A 19035-nucleotide genomic window follows, 5' to 3' on the forward strand; every position below is an offset into this window, starting at 1 on the left:
TCGTGTAACAAAAACAATCGTGCGTAATTTTTTTTATCATCAACAATGATCTTCCTTAACCATGCGAAGACAGATCAAAAATGAACATGAGAAAAAGCTCGCGACACCCAAGAGTATTGTAAAAGGCATCCCGGTTGAAAACCACTGGTTTAATCTCTGGCCCATGCGACTCATGTTGTCAATGTTCTCGTGGTGAGTCCCAGTAACTGTAAAACAGGCTAATGGCAGCAAACAGAGACATGTCAGGGTATCTCTGGGGTGGTGAAAGGATAAACCCTCGGTTGGTTGGTTTTGATTCTTTATCCTCGGACTGACAAAGCCTTGATTGGTTATTCCTGGTAGTTTCACATACTTGTAGAGGCTCTTGACGCAGGGCCGGTTACCGAGATTGCAGAGTGAAGTTTTCCGATTGTTGAAGTGTTGTTGCAGGGGAATTATTCCACTCATTAGGTGCCGCTAAATGGAAAGCAGTCCTGAAATGCTTTGCTCAAGCACACACCCCGAGAGTCGAACCAGCGCCGCGTGATCTTGGGCTGGGCGCGCAACCACTGAGCTAACGGGGCGGACGATCACCCAGACATCTGGGTCATGGGGCACTGGAACAAACCCAGACATGGCCTTTGCAAGCACTGGTAGCAGGCCCGGATTTAGGGGGGGGCAGAGGGGGCAGTTGCCCCGGGCCCCCCGACTTTTGAAGGGCCCCCCTATGTGGAAAAAAATGTGATTTTGTGTTATTTTTTTCCTTTTGGCCTTTAAAGTTTCTGCAAAATGCTGTGCAGTACTGGACTGATGCTACTGTAGACGTAGAGACGGTTTTTCGCGCCGTAGGCGCAAAAAATTTTTTTGCACGGGGGCCCCCCGATCTAAAAGTGTCCCGGGCCCCCCATCAGCTAAATCCGGCCCTGACTGGTAGCACTAATCACTAATCAAAATCTATCTACACTTCCCTTGAGAAAATTCTGCGTACGCCACTGATAGCAGAGGTCTAAAAAAAGTAGAAGCAACAAAACGATAATGTTATAACGTGATGATGCCAAAACAGGACAATCACTTTAAAATAAGGCACGATCACAACACCTTAGTTACTTAGTAGCATTATTAAAATTAAGCAAAGAGAAAAAAGGCAAGTAATTTAAATAAAAAATTATAGGTAGGTTATGAGTAAAAAGTTTATAATTTATCGTTTATACTTATATAAATGTTCTGTTCAGTTCGGTTATGTTGTGTATATTTCTGACCTCCACAGCGAAAACAATACACGTCGATATAGCATAGGTTTAAAAAAGTAGAAGCGACTACTCGAGACAGAATTAAGTTATCATTAGGGCGATTTTTGTGTAACCTAAAAACTCAAAACGGTAACTTTAACTTTGCAAAAAAGTAACCAAAAAGTAACTTTATTCAACGAAAACAAGAAAGCGAAAAAAATGACAGCAATTCAACATAAAAAAACATCTAAATTAATTTTAATTTGTACTCAAATCAGAGTTACACATTCAAATTACACAATGTAATGTTTTACATTCTCTGGCAGGAAGTTTCTGTCAATCAAACACTTTAGCTGTTGCAGGGAAAACAATAGGTTAAATCAGGGATGTCCAGCCTGCGGCCTGCTAATCATTTTCACTCCAAGCAGGGGCGCCGGAACGGTTTTTGACTCGGAGGGGGTAGGATTATGAAAAAATGGCACTTTTGTTGCTGAAAGGCCAATTTTTTTTTAAATTTTTAAGATAAGATATAGCGATAATGCTTATCCATCAGCTCATCATCGCGTAATAATGATACAAGTGTCCGGTATACAAAGAACAATGGCACGGAGGGCATCATGCTATGTTATAATGACGTGTTATGATGATGTAAGCTAATAATAATAATAATAATGTTATGGTTTTATTTATTGTCGCTCTACAACAGCTAAGGTCTTTTAGCGACAGGGCTCATTTTTCATTTATATCAGGTTTACGATGTTATCACATTATCACCCGATTCAATCTCACTGCGCTATGCAGGATAGAACACAATCGGTACCGTTTTTAAAGTCTTCGGTTTGACCCGACCTGGAATCGATCTCAGATCTACCAGCACCAGAGCCGAAGGCGAAACCACTCGGCCACTGAGCTGGTAAGCTAATAACTTACTGTAATACAGATTTTGTGTCGTGAATATTATTTTGATGCAGAAATGCAGAAATTAAAGATTATAGGGTAGTTTGAGGCAAAACAAGTCGTCGGGTAAAACCGGTCCGTTTGATTTCAATCAAACTTTTTTTTTTTGAAATAATACACTCAAAAAATGCTTTAGCGCACTTAGTGGTTCCTTTGTGATGTAACAACAGCAACTGCTGTGCAGTTTTTGCTTGCTGTCTTGGTCAAAGCTGCGAAACGTAAGTTGGTGTAAAATTTTACCTTCATAGTTTGGACTAACTTTTTGTTGTAGTTTAGACTAAACAGAGCATTACACTATGAAACTTGTTGATTAAACCAAGACTTTCTAGTTTAAAACAATATTACAGTTATTGTACTTTGTCTCAAAACTACTCATCTTGTAATTCTTCCTTGGAAATTAGTTTTATTGGGTATTTATTTTTGTTCAGTCATGGCTATTTTGGTTGGGGCAACACAAGTCAGTCATGAAGTGCTGTGCCAAACTTTTGCCTCAATTGGTGAAAATACTAATCTTTAACCAAACTGTCATGTAGGCTTACCTGGTTCATAGGATATTATCAGTGTTGTACGTTGACGCCGTCAATTTGACGGCGTCATTTGACGGCGTCAAGTTTTTGTTGACGCTGAGGCTAGCGCCGTCAGTTTATTTTTTAGTTGACGGAAGTGATAGCGCCGTCAATTATTTTGTCGATTTTAAGCGTCACGAGCTATGCGTCATTTTTTGTTTTCATGGAAAATCTCGTTTCACAATGTATTCTGGCCAGCGCGACTCATCGGAATTACCGGCTTTCGCGTTGGTTGGAATGGCTCCCTGGAATACAAGCGGAAGAAGTTCGTCAAATGGTGATCACTCATATCGTGAGCAGTATCGAGAACGAGGGATCAGAGAGAGAAAGCGAAAAATCAATGAATGTCATCACGGTCGTTGAAGAAACTTTATTTCAAGAGCTCTATGCCCCTGAAAAGAGCGATGCTGGTGCAGTGAGTGGACCTCGTTAAAAGATTTATATATGCTAAGCCATCACAGCACGCTTGGAACGATGATAGGCTACCTTTTCAAGTAAACGTTTTCAAGACTGTTTTTGAAATACAACACACCAATACCCAGGGCCGGATTTAGCTGATGGGGGGCCCGGGGCACTTTTAGATGGGGGCCCCCCGTGCAATAAAAATTTTCGCGCCTAAAGCGCGAAAGAACACCTCTACGTCTACAGTAGCATTAATCCAGCACAGCACTGTATTTTGTAGATACTTCAAAGGCTGAAAGAAAAAATAATAATAACACAAAATCACATTTTTTCTACGTAAGGGGGCCCGGGGCACCTGCACCCTCTGCCCCCCTAAATCCGGGCCTGCCAATACCATTCAGCGCTGTTGTGAAACGCATGTTTTTACGTGGAAAGAACATTGTGCGTCCCAAACGCAGCAGATTGTCAGACAAACGTTTTGAAATGCTTGTGTTTCTACAAGGAAATAATTAATAAACTAAAGTAGTTAGTTACAATACAGTCTCAAAACATAAAACCCGCTCTTTATTTATAGCTATTGTTAGCCTAAACTTGGTTGAAATACTTCCGTTTTGTGAGACCCTGGCTAAAATAGCGCTACAAATTAGCGCTGACGCTGACGCCGTCAATTTCTTTAAAAGCTTACGCAATACTTTACGCCGTAAAGTTTTTGGGCAATTCGCGCTGACGCTGACGCCGTCAATTTATTTTATTGACGCGTACAACACTGGATATTATTTGCCTATTACATCAAAAATCAGCTTATCCTAGTGTGAGAGTGAGCTAAGATTTCCCAAATTTTGTGTCATGCAACATATCCTTGTAGGGCCATTCAATTCACACAGTTAAAAAATTCAACCTCTCCAATTTTCCTTAAATTTTACACACCTTTTCACTACAGTATCCTACATGATGAACATCTGCAAAATTTGAGTGAAATTTTTTGAGAAACACGAGAGTTATGAAGCATTTAGTTTGGGGGGGTCTGTCAAAGGGGCACGATTATTTTTTTGATTTTTGGCCATGTTTGAGGCCATATTACTGCTAAACCAAATTAGGTAACAACCTAAATGTTTTACAGGTGATAGTACTTCTTCCAAATATTGAAAAAACAACATCGTTCACATTGTCACTCTAAGAGGTCAAAGGTCATAGACATCCAAAGTTGGCCGTTTCCAGCTCTCGGCTAAGATTTTCCAAAACTTTATAACCTCGCTAAGATCCCATTTTTGATTGGTTTTGGCTGAAATGTGGTAGAAATATTGTTTACAAAATTTTGTATGCACTGAGAAATTATCAGTACAAAATATTAAAGGGTTCGGGAGGTATTTAATGTGAAACCTGGGTCGAAAAAAAGCAAAACATGGGATCTATTTAATATCTTAGTTACCCATGACGCCAGTGAAAACTTGCACTGAAATTTTGTCCACTTATTCACTAAGATTTGATAAGTCTACCATGCAAAATTGATCAATGGTTCTCAATGTTTTCTTATAAAAAGTATTCATCAAAGTTTGGACAAAAACGCCAAAAAATCACAAATGAAAGATTTAAAAAAATGTAACAATATTGAACTACACTAGAAAACATTCGAAGTGCATTTTTGATTGTGTTTCTATCAATTGTTCACAAAGCAATTGTTCTAACATTTGACAACTGTATGTACCATGTGGACCTCATTGTCAGTGAACAAAATGGCAAATTTTGTCATAATCTTCCTTGCTCAGTTTGTTTTGTCGTCCAGAAGAACCATGGATACTCAGCACAGCAATTGAATAAATAATGTCATAAAATAGAATCCAGCATGTTTGCTGATGTCTGTTCCGAACAAATGTGCTGCAGTAGTATACTTTGTATGTGTAGCCTAAATATAATCTTTCTTTCATCAAAAAAACACTGACCTGTTTTACCCTTACTTAGGGGCAAAACCAGTCATTTGACTCTGTCTTAAAAATGATGTTGTATTAACATAACTTAAAAATAAAGTTCACTTTTTTTTGCTATCTTGTTTCATCATCAGTCGTCATCTCCGCCTGTAGCAGATTGCACATCAACATGGGTTATTTGCTTCCAAGAGTGGCGATTTTGAGCCAACTCGCTCAATGTCGCCAAGTTGAGCCCGGTCCATGATTGGATATTGTCTTGCCATCGTTTTGGTTGTCTGCCACGTTTTCTTTTTCCTTCTACCTTGCCTTCTGTGTGATCTTTTAGTGTGGCCGAACAGTTTTAAAACTTTTGATTTTATTATTGCTGCAATTGGATGTAGTTTTGTTTAAGGAAGCCTTAATACAACTGTTTAACACTAAAAATTGAGACATTTTTAACTTTATGTGAAGATATACTCAAACTCAATAATACCAAAATGTGACCAGTCTTGCCTCGCACTACCCTAATTAGGCTAAAAGCTAATAGCTGAAATTGTTATATCGTATTGCAAAATGTGCAGTAGCTTACATGACCTTAAAAGGGCACCATTGCCCCCCCCCTGTCCCCCGCTTCCGGCGTCCCTGACTCCAAGTAGTATTTTCAACTTGGGATCTTAATGTATCAGTCAGTTGAGTTGAGTTGAGAGTTGAGAAAGTTTGAAAAACTTTCCACAGAGAACAGACTCTTCCTTTATTTTATAAAGAATTACATTCATGTAATGAATTTAATAAATTAGTTAGTTTGTCCAGAAAATTATTGTGCATGTGGGGCAGCAAATATTGTTGCGAGCAGTTATTTTCATCCATAAAAAAGCATAAAAACTGTAGAAAGAAACAGACTGGCCAACAAACACTTAGCAAACTTCCTAAGAATCAAGACAACGTCCTTTAATACAAATGTTGATAACATCTTAGCCTACATCTTAGCTAGAAAACAATGTCAAAAACATTGTAAAAATAGGCTACATTTTGTTTCTTTCTATTTGTGTGCTATTTGTTCCTATTTTCAAAGATGGAATTAATGGTTTTTAATTGTTACTTTATGTACCCGTTTTTCTTGAAATTCAATAGTGTTCTGCGGCCCATTGAATTATTTGGAAAAAGGTTTGTCTAAAGGAATTGATATCAAGCGTGGAGTACGCCAAGGATGTGTACTTTCTCCCTGTCTTTTTAATTTATATACAGAAATGATTTTTCGACCCATTGATGATATGAAAGGAGTAAAAGTTGGTGGCTTGAATATAACAAATTTACGCTATGCTGATGATACTGTTCTGTTGGCTGAATCACAAGAAGATCTTCAAGAAATATTGGACAATGTTAACTCAATTGGTAAAGAATTTAATATGAAAATTAACGCTAAAAAGACCAAATCAATGATAATCTCAAAATCACCAGACTCTCCAGTACTCCAAATTATAATTGACAATGAAATTATACAAACAGTAAAATCTTTTTCATATCTTGGTCATTTAATAACTGAAAATGGGAGGTGTGACCATGAAATTCTTAGACGGATAGAAATTGCAAGAACTACATTTGGAAAAATGAAAAATATTTTAACCAATCAACGTTTAAATTTATCAACTCGTCTCAGAATCTTAAAATGCTATATCTGGTCGACCCTATTATACAATTCTGAAACTTGGACAATGTCACAAAAAATGGAGAAACGGATCGATGCCTTCGAGCTTTGGACATACAGGCAAATGTTAAAAATTTCATGGAAACAAAAGATCACTAACGATGAAGTACTCTCCAAATTCAATTCAAGCAAAATGCTCTTACAAACAGTCAAAAGAAGAAAATTGAAGTATTTCGGACACACAATAAGACAAAATTCATTACAAAGATCATTAATAGAAGGGAAGATAAACGGTAAAAGAAGTAAAGGCAGACCAAGAATGATTTGGACAACAAACATCACAAAATGGACAAAATTAACTTATGAATGTGCAGTACGCACAGCTCATGGTCGAGAACAATGGCGCATTGTATCCAACCCTCCATACGAGGAAGGAACAAAATGATGATGATGAATTGTTACTTTATGTACCCGTTTTTCTTGAAATTTAATAGTGTTCTGCGGCCCATTGAATTATTTCAAGTGACAATGCGGCCCACTATAATAAAAGGTTGGACATCCCTGGGTTAAATAATACACGCGATACGAACAAGCACGTGCTCGACGTGTAAACCTAAAATCCGTACATTAGTAGAATAGAAGATATATTAAAAGTCTTGGCATTAAATAGAATTTAATTCATCTCACCAGTAGATAAATGAAAGATAAATAAATAGGGGAATTAGGCAAAAAAGTATGCAAAATAATTAAAAGTAACCTAACAAATGAAAAGTAACCTAAAAATACAAAAAGTGACTTTTGGTAACTTTATAACTTCTTAAATATTGACCCCACAACCATGAAATTTTGGTTCTACATTTCCTTTGTTGATTCGTACAACCAAACAAAAGTAACTTTAGTGCAGGGGCACGAAAAGTAGGGGTGCTCAAGGGGCTGTAGTCCCCCCTAGAGCTAGTTTAGCCCCCCTGGAATTTTCGATAATTGCTTCAGCCCCCCCCCCCTAGAAAATTCTGACAGTTTAAGGTAGCCTATATAACATATTTTCAGAAAATTATTCGAAAATAATTGCTACGATGATTCGGAATTCGTGTTGCAAAACGTTTTTCTTGGGTTTTATAATGCGCCCGATTCGAAGTCGGAAACGTTGTTTTCGTGTATTACCGACTTGTTTTCCCGACTGAATTTGCCGATTGAACGTCTTCAAGGCTACTGTTTTGACGATGCAGCAAATGTGTCTGGTTATGAGTGTCTGCAGTAGCAGTGTCTGCAGTGTCTGCAGTATATGTGTCTGCAGTAGCCTATGATCATGCTTTCGATTTGATTTTGCGAAACGTTGTAAAGGAGGTGAGGCTTAATGCCGATGCCTATTAAACTTCGTTCAAAGTGTTGCAGTTGTAATTCGTGAATCGTCAAAACATAAATCTTTATTCATGTCGCTTTTTGGTTCCGATGAAGTTGCCTGCAATTTGCTCATTTTGCTTGGTTTGTGTCCTACTCGTTGGTGCGTTCGTGTTTCTGGCCTCGCTCGTTTTGTTAAGTGCTACTCTACCATGTTGCAATGTCTGACAAGCACGCACGATGCGGCTTTATTTTCTGATTACCTGCAGCGGTGAAGTTTTTCAGCCTGCAGAAGCCGTCGCAAGATAGCTCCAAAACTAAGAAGATCTCTGCTTTTTCAGCTTTGGAATCCATCACCATTCTCCGTAAACGGATCAAAAATCTTAGAAAAGATGAATCCGTTTCCAAGCTTATGAAAGCAGCGAACGTCTTTGCTTCTGCCAATAACCTAAAGACGCCAAAGGATCCTCGAGTGAGCAAAACTCTAGCAAGATTTCGAAACACAGAAGAATCGGATGCTTTGTCGTCTGCGAGAGAAGAAGCGTGGAAACGGCAATACATCGAAGCCCTTGATTTGGTTCAAGCTGACTAGCTGAGCTTGATCGAAGATTAGACCAGGCGGATCTGCTTACAGCAGCCAACAGAGAGAAGGTCATTCTGAGCTCTGCAAACGGTGAGGAAAGATCTGATACTGAGATCAGCTTACCCGATGCCTTCAGAAAAGATCGCCTAAAAACGGAACTTACCTTTCTCAGCGATGTTGTAGCCTAAGTGGAAAAACCGTAAACTCCGTTCAAAAGGTTGCTGAGATACTATCGCAACTAAACCCTCAAACACTAGATCTTTTCAAAGAAATGTGAAAATTCGTGGAGCTTTGCCTTTGCCTCGCGGTTTCAGCTGCATCACCAGAACGTTCTTTTTCTGCTCTAAGACTCCTAAAAACGTGATTGATAAGCTCAATGACACAAAAAATACTTACTGTACTCATCTTGCGTTGATGCATGTTCACCAAAAACATTTTGGACACTGTCCAGTGTCGATGTCAAAGAACTCAATAAAATTCAATGCCATGTTCTTATTCACGATGTTTCTGATCATTTTCCAATTGTAGTTGTGATAAACTCTGTAAAACCAAAACAAGAAAAATATACACAAAAAGTAAGGAATATGAAAAACTTTGTTGCTGATGAATTCGTTTGTAATCTTCAAAATAGTTTGACCAACCATTATACAAAAAGGAATGATTCAGTTCATGGTAAATTTCGTCATTTCATCGACACGTTTAGTGAAACATTAAACAAGCATGCACCTTTACGATTGTTGTCTCGAAGAGAAAGAAAACTCAAGACCAAACCATGGCTAACAAAAGGAATTTTGAACTCCATCAAAACTAAAAACAGATTATATCTTTTCAAAATAAAAGACCCAACAAACACTTCTGCACAAGCAACATACAAAAAGTACAGAAATGTACTTACTCATACCAAAGAGCAAGCAAAAAAATGCATTACAGTTTTCTTATTATGCAAAGCAAGCACAACACTGGAAAAATATGGAAAACCATAAATGACATCATCAAGTACAAACATAAGCACACAGCTCACATACCAGAAGAAATAATTAGCACTGACAATGAAAAAATATCTGACCCTGCACAAATAAGTAATTGTTTTAATGATTATTTCACAGAAATTGGTCCGTCCATGGCATCTAAAATCCCTCTACCGTCTCCTGGCTCATTATTGAAATTACAAAGTGTCCCATTCTCCTTTTTCCTAAAACCTGTCAATCAAGAAGAAGTATTAAAACATCTTAATAATCTTTCTGTTTCTAAAAGTACAGGACATGATGGAATTCCTATAAAATTTGTCAAACTATCCTCTCCAATATAATCGCCCCTTTCCTCACCAACTTATTCAATGAGTGCATCGATAAAGGTGTATATCCTGACGTACTATAAGTGGCTCCAGGAAAAATTGTTCCAACTACAGGCCCATATCACTATTATCCCCTTTCACCAAAATATTCGAAAAATGCCTGTACGAACAAATGTACAATTATCTAACAAGAAAAGACCTGATCACACCACATCAGTATGGATTTAGAGTTTAGACCACAATATTCCACTTCGTTAGCTGTGTCAAACGTTTGTGATAACATTTTAACTAACCTGGATAATAAAAATACAACTTGCTACGTATTTCTTGATTTAGCCAAAGCCTTCAACACAGTTGATCACACTATTCTCATACAGAAACTGCAAACATTCGGTTTTCGGGGCCTTCCATTACAATTGTTAAAAAGCTATATCAGCAATCGTCTACAGCACACGGTCGTTAATGGAATCTCTTCAAACTCAAGACAGGTTACCTGCGGTGTGCCCCAAGGATCGACATTGGGACCCCTTCTTTTTTTACTTTATATAAACGACTTACTAAATTCAACAAACATGAATGTTAAACTATTTGCAGACGACACCAATCTTACGATGAGCAACAAATGTGAAACAAATTTGCAGAACAATGTGAATGCAGAAATGCAAAAAGTTTACAACTGGTTGAAGTTTAATAGATCATCGTTAAATTTCTCAAAAACTGAATACATGCTAATAACAAATAAAAAACTAATAAAAAATTTTAACATTAACATTGGTGACACAACCATTCAACAAAAAGATCAAATAAAATACCTTGGCGTTTACATAGATAACAAACTAACATGGAAATATCACATAGACAAAATTTGCGGAAAAGTAGCAAAAGGTTCATGGGCGTTGCTAAAACTCAGAAATTATGTCAACACAGACACTTCAAAAGATGTGTATCACGCTTTGATTTACTGTCATTTGCAATATTGTATATCAAGTTGGGGAAAGGCCTGTGAAGGTGTAGCCTACTGGATCCATTGATAAAATTACAAAAAAAGATTATAAGAATAATTACGAAACAAAATTACTATGCTCACACTAATTTTTTATTTTTCAAAATGAACATCTTGAAACTAAAAGTCATAGCCTACATAACATTGAAATAAAAAAACATATGTAGCCTACAAAGTTCACATGAATCGGTATCCGTCTACGTATTGTGATTTATTTACAAATGCTTCATCCGTTCATCAGCTTCATCCGTTCATGGGCGTTTCCCTGTTTTTTTTTACAGGGAAACGCCCAGTAGGACGACCTGCATTGCGTTACAGAGACGTTTGCAAACGCGACCTGAAGCTAACTGACATAGACCCTGCCAGCTGGGAACTGATCGCAGCAAACCGCAACAGATGGCGCTACGAAGTCAGTGCGGGTCTAGCAAAGGGTCAATCGAGGCGGAGGAAGTAACTAGAGCAAAGAAGACAAAGAAGAAAAGAGAAACAGCAGCCTCAGAACTCCTCTGATTTCATATGTCCAAACTGTGGACGAGACTGCCACGCCAGGATTGGACTTCAGAGCCACATGAGAAGCTGCCGTACCCAGAGTGCTACCATCATCTGAAAAGATGGAAGGATGCCTACTAGGGTGTGACAGCTCCTCGACCTTTTTAGAATTTGCCTACCTTTTTTTTGGTGGTGAGGTTTTACCTGTATAAGATTCCTGTAAAGTTTCAAAAAAATTGGTCAAGGTTTAGAGGTGGCCCGTGGCCACTAAAGTTTTTGGGGGGTGCGCGATGTATTTTTAGGGGTGCTTTTGCTATATCTCGGCTCCTAGACATGATAGAAAGTCGTTCTATAGCTCAATCGATGCAGAATAAGCAAATTTGTATTAGACTTGTGAAGAAACTATTTGACTAAAATGTTTAGTTTTTGAGTTATTTGAGAAAAACCCGTTTTTTGCACAAATTTTGTGAAAAATTGTTACATGTGAATTGAATATTTTATCATTTTCACTTTTTTTTCTTCTTAGGAACACCTGGAGAAGTACAGAAGCTGTAACTCTTCAAAGTTTAAACCTAAGTTACCTCATGTTTTGCTTTGTTAGAAGCATAGGAACTGAACACTAACATTGTGTTTACTGTTAAGGCAATTTTTATGGTGGTAAGTGCTAATTTATATTACATGCTATGTCACAGTTTAAAGATCATCATCATCAACCAATTTTGATTATACAGGCCATGAATTAATCCCCATGTCGAGGGTGTGGCCTGTCTGTCGAGAACGAAGTCTTCCCCTCCACACCTCATTTATTGAGTTGACAGAGTTCATGTTCAGGGCTACAAGGTCATGTTTTACAAGTTCTTCCCAAAAAAGTTTTGGTCTGCCTTGACCCAGCTGTGCTGCAATGTTAACACATCTGACCTGTGAGATCCAGCTTGAGCTGCGCTCAACGAGACCAAGCTATCTCAGTCTGCCTAATTGGAGGACTTCACTGATGTCTTTTATTTTGAGCTTTGATAGAAGTGTCCCAAACTGGATGTTGTCTTCAGGCCTGACTAGGCGAGTCCATCTTACCATCAGAGCGATGGCCAGCAGATATGAGGATCAAGAAGGGGATGATTGTGAAGATCTGCTATGAAGCCCTAGCACAGGGATTTGTGATGGATGATTATGAGGAGCTAGTCAAACTAGTGCTTTTGCATCTTGGTGAGGGAGCTGAGACCTTTGGAGGTTTTCTACATCCAGGTGCTTGTCACCACGCCAGATGGATTTATACTGGATCAAGATCGTTCTTCTCACTAAAGTTATTACTAGAGATTTTCCTGCAGGTTTTATATGTTCAAAGCAACAGCTAAAGAAAATCCAAAAATTTGTTCAGCTTGTTGCATATTTCTATGTGCCATGGTGGCTAACCACTTTTGTGTCAACTTCTGCTCCTTGCAACGCACCTAGAACTTATCAACGTCAACGAGTATGAATAAATCGAAAGCAGTATGGCCAAAGCAGCTCTTAAAGCCCTAAAGGGGCACATGTGATATCTTAGTGAAGAACTTATCCCCCTTACCCTTTTCGATAGCAGTGTGTCTGACGGGACAAAGCAGAAAATTGTTCAAAAGCTTCGAAGATCTTGGACATTCTTTGAAAAGAGAAGCAAGTGATTTTGGCAAACCCTCCTTTCCTTCCGTTGCTACAACACCAACAGATGACTTGAGCTCCTTTGTTGGAGAAGATTCTTGGAGCTTCTTCAGAATCTTGAGGATTGACACGACCTTTTTAAGTGTTGGTGTTGTCGATTGGTGCCAGAACGGCAGCTACTGTGAAGCAAAGAAACGGGTTTCAAATCTTTGTGTTGTTAATGATGCAGCAGAAAGGGGTGTTAAACTGTGCCAAGACTTTATAGACACTACTAAGACAGAAGTTTCATTTCAAAATATTCTTCAAGTAGTTGAGAACAGCAGAAATTCTATGCCCAATCAGCGTAAACAATACTTAGGCTACATCCATCTCGGTGTTGGTTTCTTACATTGTGATTTTTATCATCGCTGTTCCTTGCTCTCAAATGTATTTTGTGATTTTGTTTAACACCCTTTGAGGACCATAAACTTTTGAGACATGTTTTATTGAAATATTGATGATTTTTACTACAAGTTTATCACTTTAAAGAGGTATTTGAAAAAAAATTAATTTTTTTTTATTTCAAATAGAAGTTACGCTGTGGTACATATGTGTACCATTGGTCCTTAAGGGTAATGTGTTTAGCATCATTGCTGGTATGGTTTTACACAGTGGCGGCTGGTGCTGTTTGTGAGCAGTGGGGCTGCAATGAATAGTGGAGGGGGGGCGAAGCCCGCCACTGAGTTTGCCGAAGGCGAACGACTTCGCGGGAGGTCTGGGGGGTCTCCTCCCAGAAAAATTTGAAAAATTGCATTAAAGTTGGTGCGTTCTGAGCATGTTTTTACCCCAAATTTTGAAAATATGCTTTCAAACTTTGTTGAAAAGTTGATATTCCTAAGCTGTATTTTAAAAAAACCCAACGGTAATCCTTTGGAGACAAACTTTACTAGTATTGAGCTTAGTCTTGACTAGCCTAGCCGTTGCATACAAGGTTCAAGTGATTTTGAGATGCCCTAGGCTGGACTAGCACTTCCTATAACCTGTTGAATACCTTAACTCTACAGCTAACACTTCTACATTCATGGCTCATCGCTACTCTGCGAAATAAAAACTAACTTCAAAAAGTCTGTAAAGTTATTTGGTTAGGTGGGACTGTTTTCAGAGGCTCACACGGCGACGACGACGAAAATCATAATTGCTTGTATATACAGTATTGGCATAATTCGCGCCAAATTATTGCAATTTTTCAACCGGAAGTAATGCTATCAGTTAAATTTACCTTTGCATGTAGGTCTAAAATACATTCCTAAAATATTACAAATTGTTTCACCTAACGGATCATCAGAAGGTCTTATTCAAATAGATTCTATTTGAATAAGACCTTCTGATGATCCGTTAGGTGAAACAATTTGTAAAGGCTTCAGATAGTAATAACTATATTTGATTTAATTTGCTCTGCTTTGCTTTTTTGCTTAGCATTGAGCACTTTTTTGTAGTATTGATAGTTTTCATTGTTTTCCTAAAATATTACGTGTCATTTACATTAAAATTTCACAACAACAGTCTTAATTTTTATGTTTTTCCCACATCACTATATCCCTCCATTAGACTAATAGAATTTACCCTTCAGGACCTTTGGTACATATGTGTACCACAAAAGTTTAGCATTGTCTAGCAACATTTTTTTCAATTTTTTTTATGGTTTTACTGATGGGATAAGTCAGATTAATCACTAAAGATTGATGTAGAATAAAAATTATATTTGTTTTACATTTTTTTCTTGTCTTGTTGATCTTTCAAAGTTTACCGCTTCAAACCCTGACGAATTCACCAAACAAAACCAGTTAAAACAAAGCTTAAACAAAATACAATTTCCAAATTTTTTTTATTTATAAATAAATTATTTATTTAAGAAACGTTTAGAGACAAATACTTTTTGATAACTACAAGAAAATGATTAGACATCGTGGAAAAAGTTCATGGTACACATATGTACCAACGGTCCTCAAAGGGTTAACTAAACATGTGAATTCATCATTTCATTGATTTTCCATGTGTTTTAACCCAAGAAGAAAAGGTGCTAAGAACATTTTTCTCACAAATATGCAAAAAACAGGTTTTTCTTAAATAACTCAAAAACTAAACATTTTAGACTGAACGTTTGTTCACAAGTTTGATATAAACTTGCCTATACTGCATCGAGTGAGCTATAGCATGACCTTCTATCATGTCTACGAGCTGAGATATAGCAAAAACGCCCCTAAAAATGCATCGCGCACCCCCAAAAACTTTAGTGGCCACGGCCACCTCTAAACCTTGACCAATTTTTTTGAAACTTTACAGGAATCTTATACAGGTAAAACCTCACCACCAAAAAAAGGTAGGCTCTGTGAAACCAAGTTTTAAAAATCATGGGGCGGCTGTCACACCCTAATGCCTATACTTCATCCGTTCATCAGCATAGGCTTAACACAAGATATCAAACAAGCAACAACTATCACAAGCAACAACTATTTTATAAATAGATCAAACACAGAATTTGGCAAAAAGTCCATGCAGGTAGGCTTGGGACCAATGGTCTGGTCAGAGGTTCCAAGTAGGCTAAGAAACTCATCATTTCATTGTTTCAAAAAACAGATTAAAACGTTAATTTTACAAAGCTGCAGTGCATCGTAAGTGATATGTTATGGAAACCAACTTGCCAGTTTCATTATTATGCAATACACCATGTTCAGTCGGAAACTTGATTAATCTCTGCTTGCTTCTTGGAATTTTGTGGTTAGGCCGACGGTATCTTAAATATGTTGTTTTTTTTGGTGCGTATATGTTGAAGCGCGGGAACGTTTTAACGTTTTATTCTATTTTTCTCTTGTAAGCTTATTTGGCAAAATCGTCATTTCCGTAGGGTGGCAATTGACCAGTAGACCGTATGGTCGTCTCGTTGTCTCCCTGTCGGTATGGAAACTTGCAACTTGTGTAACTTTTGCATTGTGTATATTACTTGCATATTTCAAACATGTATCTATGTTCCTGTTACTGACAAATAAAACATTGATTGATTGATTGATTGATTGATTGATTGATTGATTGATTGATTGATTGATTGATTGATTGATTGATTGATTGATTGATTGATTGAACTCCTGACACAGTTCATAGAGAAAACACCTGAGCGAAAAGTAATCTTCGGGAGCGTGTGAGAACTTATTTCTACAAACTGTCGTTTTCATATCACTTTCTAAGTTGTTCGTTTTCATTTTAATTTCCTAAACAGCTGCTTTGTTAATTGTTGTCGTTCCTCATTTGTTACAAAATAGCCTACAATGTGCGTGTTTTGGCGTCGTTTATTAAACAGGAGGGGACCGAATGCTTAATACTAGTTATAAATGCTCTCCCACATAAGGGGGACCTGGGGGGCTTCACCCCCCAGAAGCTGACAACACTACGGCAGCTTCAGCCCCCCCCCCCCCCCATAGAGAAAAATAGTTCCCGCGCCACTGCCATAGTGACAAAAAATCGCCCTAGTTATCAATGGTCAAGTTAAAAGAAACTTGGCATGGTCGCAACATAAAGATGGAAAGGAAATGTTGGTTGTTTGATATGTAAGCTGACTTGATCTTGATATGACTTGATCGACTTGATATGACTTGATCGGTCTCTTACATACCGCAAACATCTAGAACACTTACGCAGAAAAGTGACAGCTCGCTCTGCTCTCTTGAAACGTCTTGCTAGTACAAGGTGGGGTGCTAGCCCCTCAGTGTTGAGAACAAGTGGTTTAGCCGTAGTCTATACGCCCCTGCTGAATAGCCTACTGTGCTGCTACTTGGTGCAGAAGCGCCCACATTGACCTTGTCGATGTGCCAATCAACAACTGCCTGCGAACTGTCACAGGTTGCCTCCGTCCAACTCCAACTGACTGCTTGCCTGTCCTTGCAAACATTGAGCCAGCTACACTACGGCGTCAACGTGCTGTTCTTTCCCTGTGCCGTAAAGCCCTAAACCCCGGCCATCTGCTACACACAACCATGCTGAGATATCCACCAAAGCAGCGGCTAAAATCAAGAAAGCCATTTGTACGCGCTGCACAAGACCTTCCGACAGCCTCTGGTGGAAGCCCTAGCAAACAGTGGTGCCACGCGGCGTGGAGTTGTAACGTTACTGGGATTGCCGGTTGAATGCTTATGACGAATGCGAGACAGCAGTCGGTACAGAGTGAACAATGGTCAAGCAGCACATCCCCACTTCGCCAAGTATTCAGATCCCCGCCCGAGAACCAGCTGGGCCATGGCCTCTCTAGACTTGCCTCATCAAGGCGTAACCGTTTGCTCACTGGTGTTGGACGCTATGGTGCAGACATGTTGCGTTGGGGCTTGGCAGAGAGTGCTACTTGTGAGTGTGGTGAAATGCAGACGGCAGCCCACATTATCAAGGGTTGCCGGCTATAGCCTACAGACCTCCTCATCCTCATGGTATGGAAGGGAAGGCCTAGTTTCTATCGATGACGACACCAGGCAGTGGTTAACCAACGGATGCCCTGACATATAGCCATGGGCTCCGTTAGAGGGGGGACCGCGGGGGTGATTACCTCTCCACCAATCGGAGTGGGGGGGTAACTAATGCAAAATTACCCCCCCCCCACTAATGTAGAGATAAAAATTTTATTTTTAATATATTTTTTACTTTTGTGTTCTATTTTCATGTTTTTATTTCGTTGCACAACTTTTGAGGTTTTTTCTTGGAAACTCGCAAGACAACGCCAAGTCATCTATGGCCACTGTCTGCAGTTATGGCCAAACTATGTATCCTGTCAAAAATAAACGCATCACAATGCCCTGTGACGTCATAGTTTCTCACTGCTACAAACTTTAATTTCGCTTTTACCACTCACGAACGAAACCTACTACAGCTACACTGTTTCAATGTCTTTATATTTTCGGTTGTTGAAAAAGTTAATGCATTTTAGTATTTATTTTTTTCTGAATAGAATGTAGGCCTAGACCCTACCTATAGAACTAGATGCTGAAACTTTTTCTTTCACTGCGGATGTTATGGCACAGGTTATCGTGTTGTATTCATGCAATTGTAAATTTAGTTAAAGAAAGCTTTGACCTCAACGCTTTTGATCTTTTACATCTAACCATTTAGCGCCTGAAGTGCAAAATTTGGAGGACTTGAGCCAAGAAAGAATACAGAGAGGAATTTTTGCGTACGTCCCCTCTTCCAGTCAAAATTGTCTCAAAACCTCAAAAATGTGGCAAATGTTAAAGAGCTTTTGCTCGCGATTTTAGATTTGTTGAAATAATTTTTCGATCTTAAATCGTGCTGAAGGGGAAAAATTTTGCGCCTTCGACGCGAATCGTGCCGCCTAAGAGACTGTATAAGAAACTGAAGCTTTCAGTAATGCAAAGGAGGGTCTGGGTTGCGACCTCCCAGAAGTAGGCTATATGTAATGCGATAATCCAATATGCCCCTTGTCCATGTCAAAACATCGTTCCCGCCCCTGCCTAAATTACCCCCCACTCTCAGGAAGTGTCCGGAGCCCCTGCATATAGCGACAACACGAGAGAAGATAAGTAAGCTATTGCGTTTCCTCGGAATGATCAGAAATGGAAACAAATAAACACCAAAAATTAGCTTTCCAAAGTAGAACCTTATGTCACCAGACATGCAATTTAAATTTCGCAATGTCCATAAAATGCTTTTGTATCAGGTTAAAGTACGTTGTTTAGCAAGCGATTGTTGTCGCGGCCGCATGGCCTAATGGATAAGGCGTCTGACTTCGAATCAGAAGATTGGGGGTTCGAGTCCCTCTGTGGTCACTTCTTTGCTAATATTTTTATGTATTACAATGATAAAAAGCAATCCAATTTATTTTTCTTGTCAGAAAGTAGTTCAGTTATTTTTATTTCTGACCATCACAGCAAAAACAATAGCAAAGGTCGTAAAAAAGGCAGAAGCGACAAAACGCAAACGTTAAAACGTGTTTTTGAGCGAAGTAAGTTATTAAGTTTAAAGAATTTTGGCACGGTCGC

The 19035-nt window shown here is 38.7% G+C and overlaps 1 non-coding gene across 1 annotated transcript; it reads left to right on the top strand.

Annotated features, from left to right (window-relative positions):
- Nucleotides 1-18749: 18749 nt before the first annotated feature.
- On the top strand, nucleotides 18750-18822 carry Trnar-ucg (transfer RNA arginine (anticodon UCG)). The gene has a single exon. It is a non-coding gene; the product is annotated as a tRNA-Arg (tRNA).
- Nucleotides 18823-19035: the final 213 nt, after the last annotated feature.

This window comes from Aplidium turbinatum, chromosome 18, assembly GCF_918807975.1.
Source record: "Aplidium turbinatum chromosome 18, kaAplTurb1.1, whole genome shotgun sequence".
Taxonomy (NCBI): Eukaryota; Metazoa; Chordata; class Ascidiacea; order Aplousobranchia; family Polyclinidae; genus Aplidium; species Aplidium turbinatum.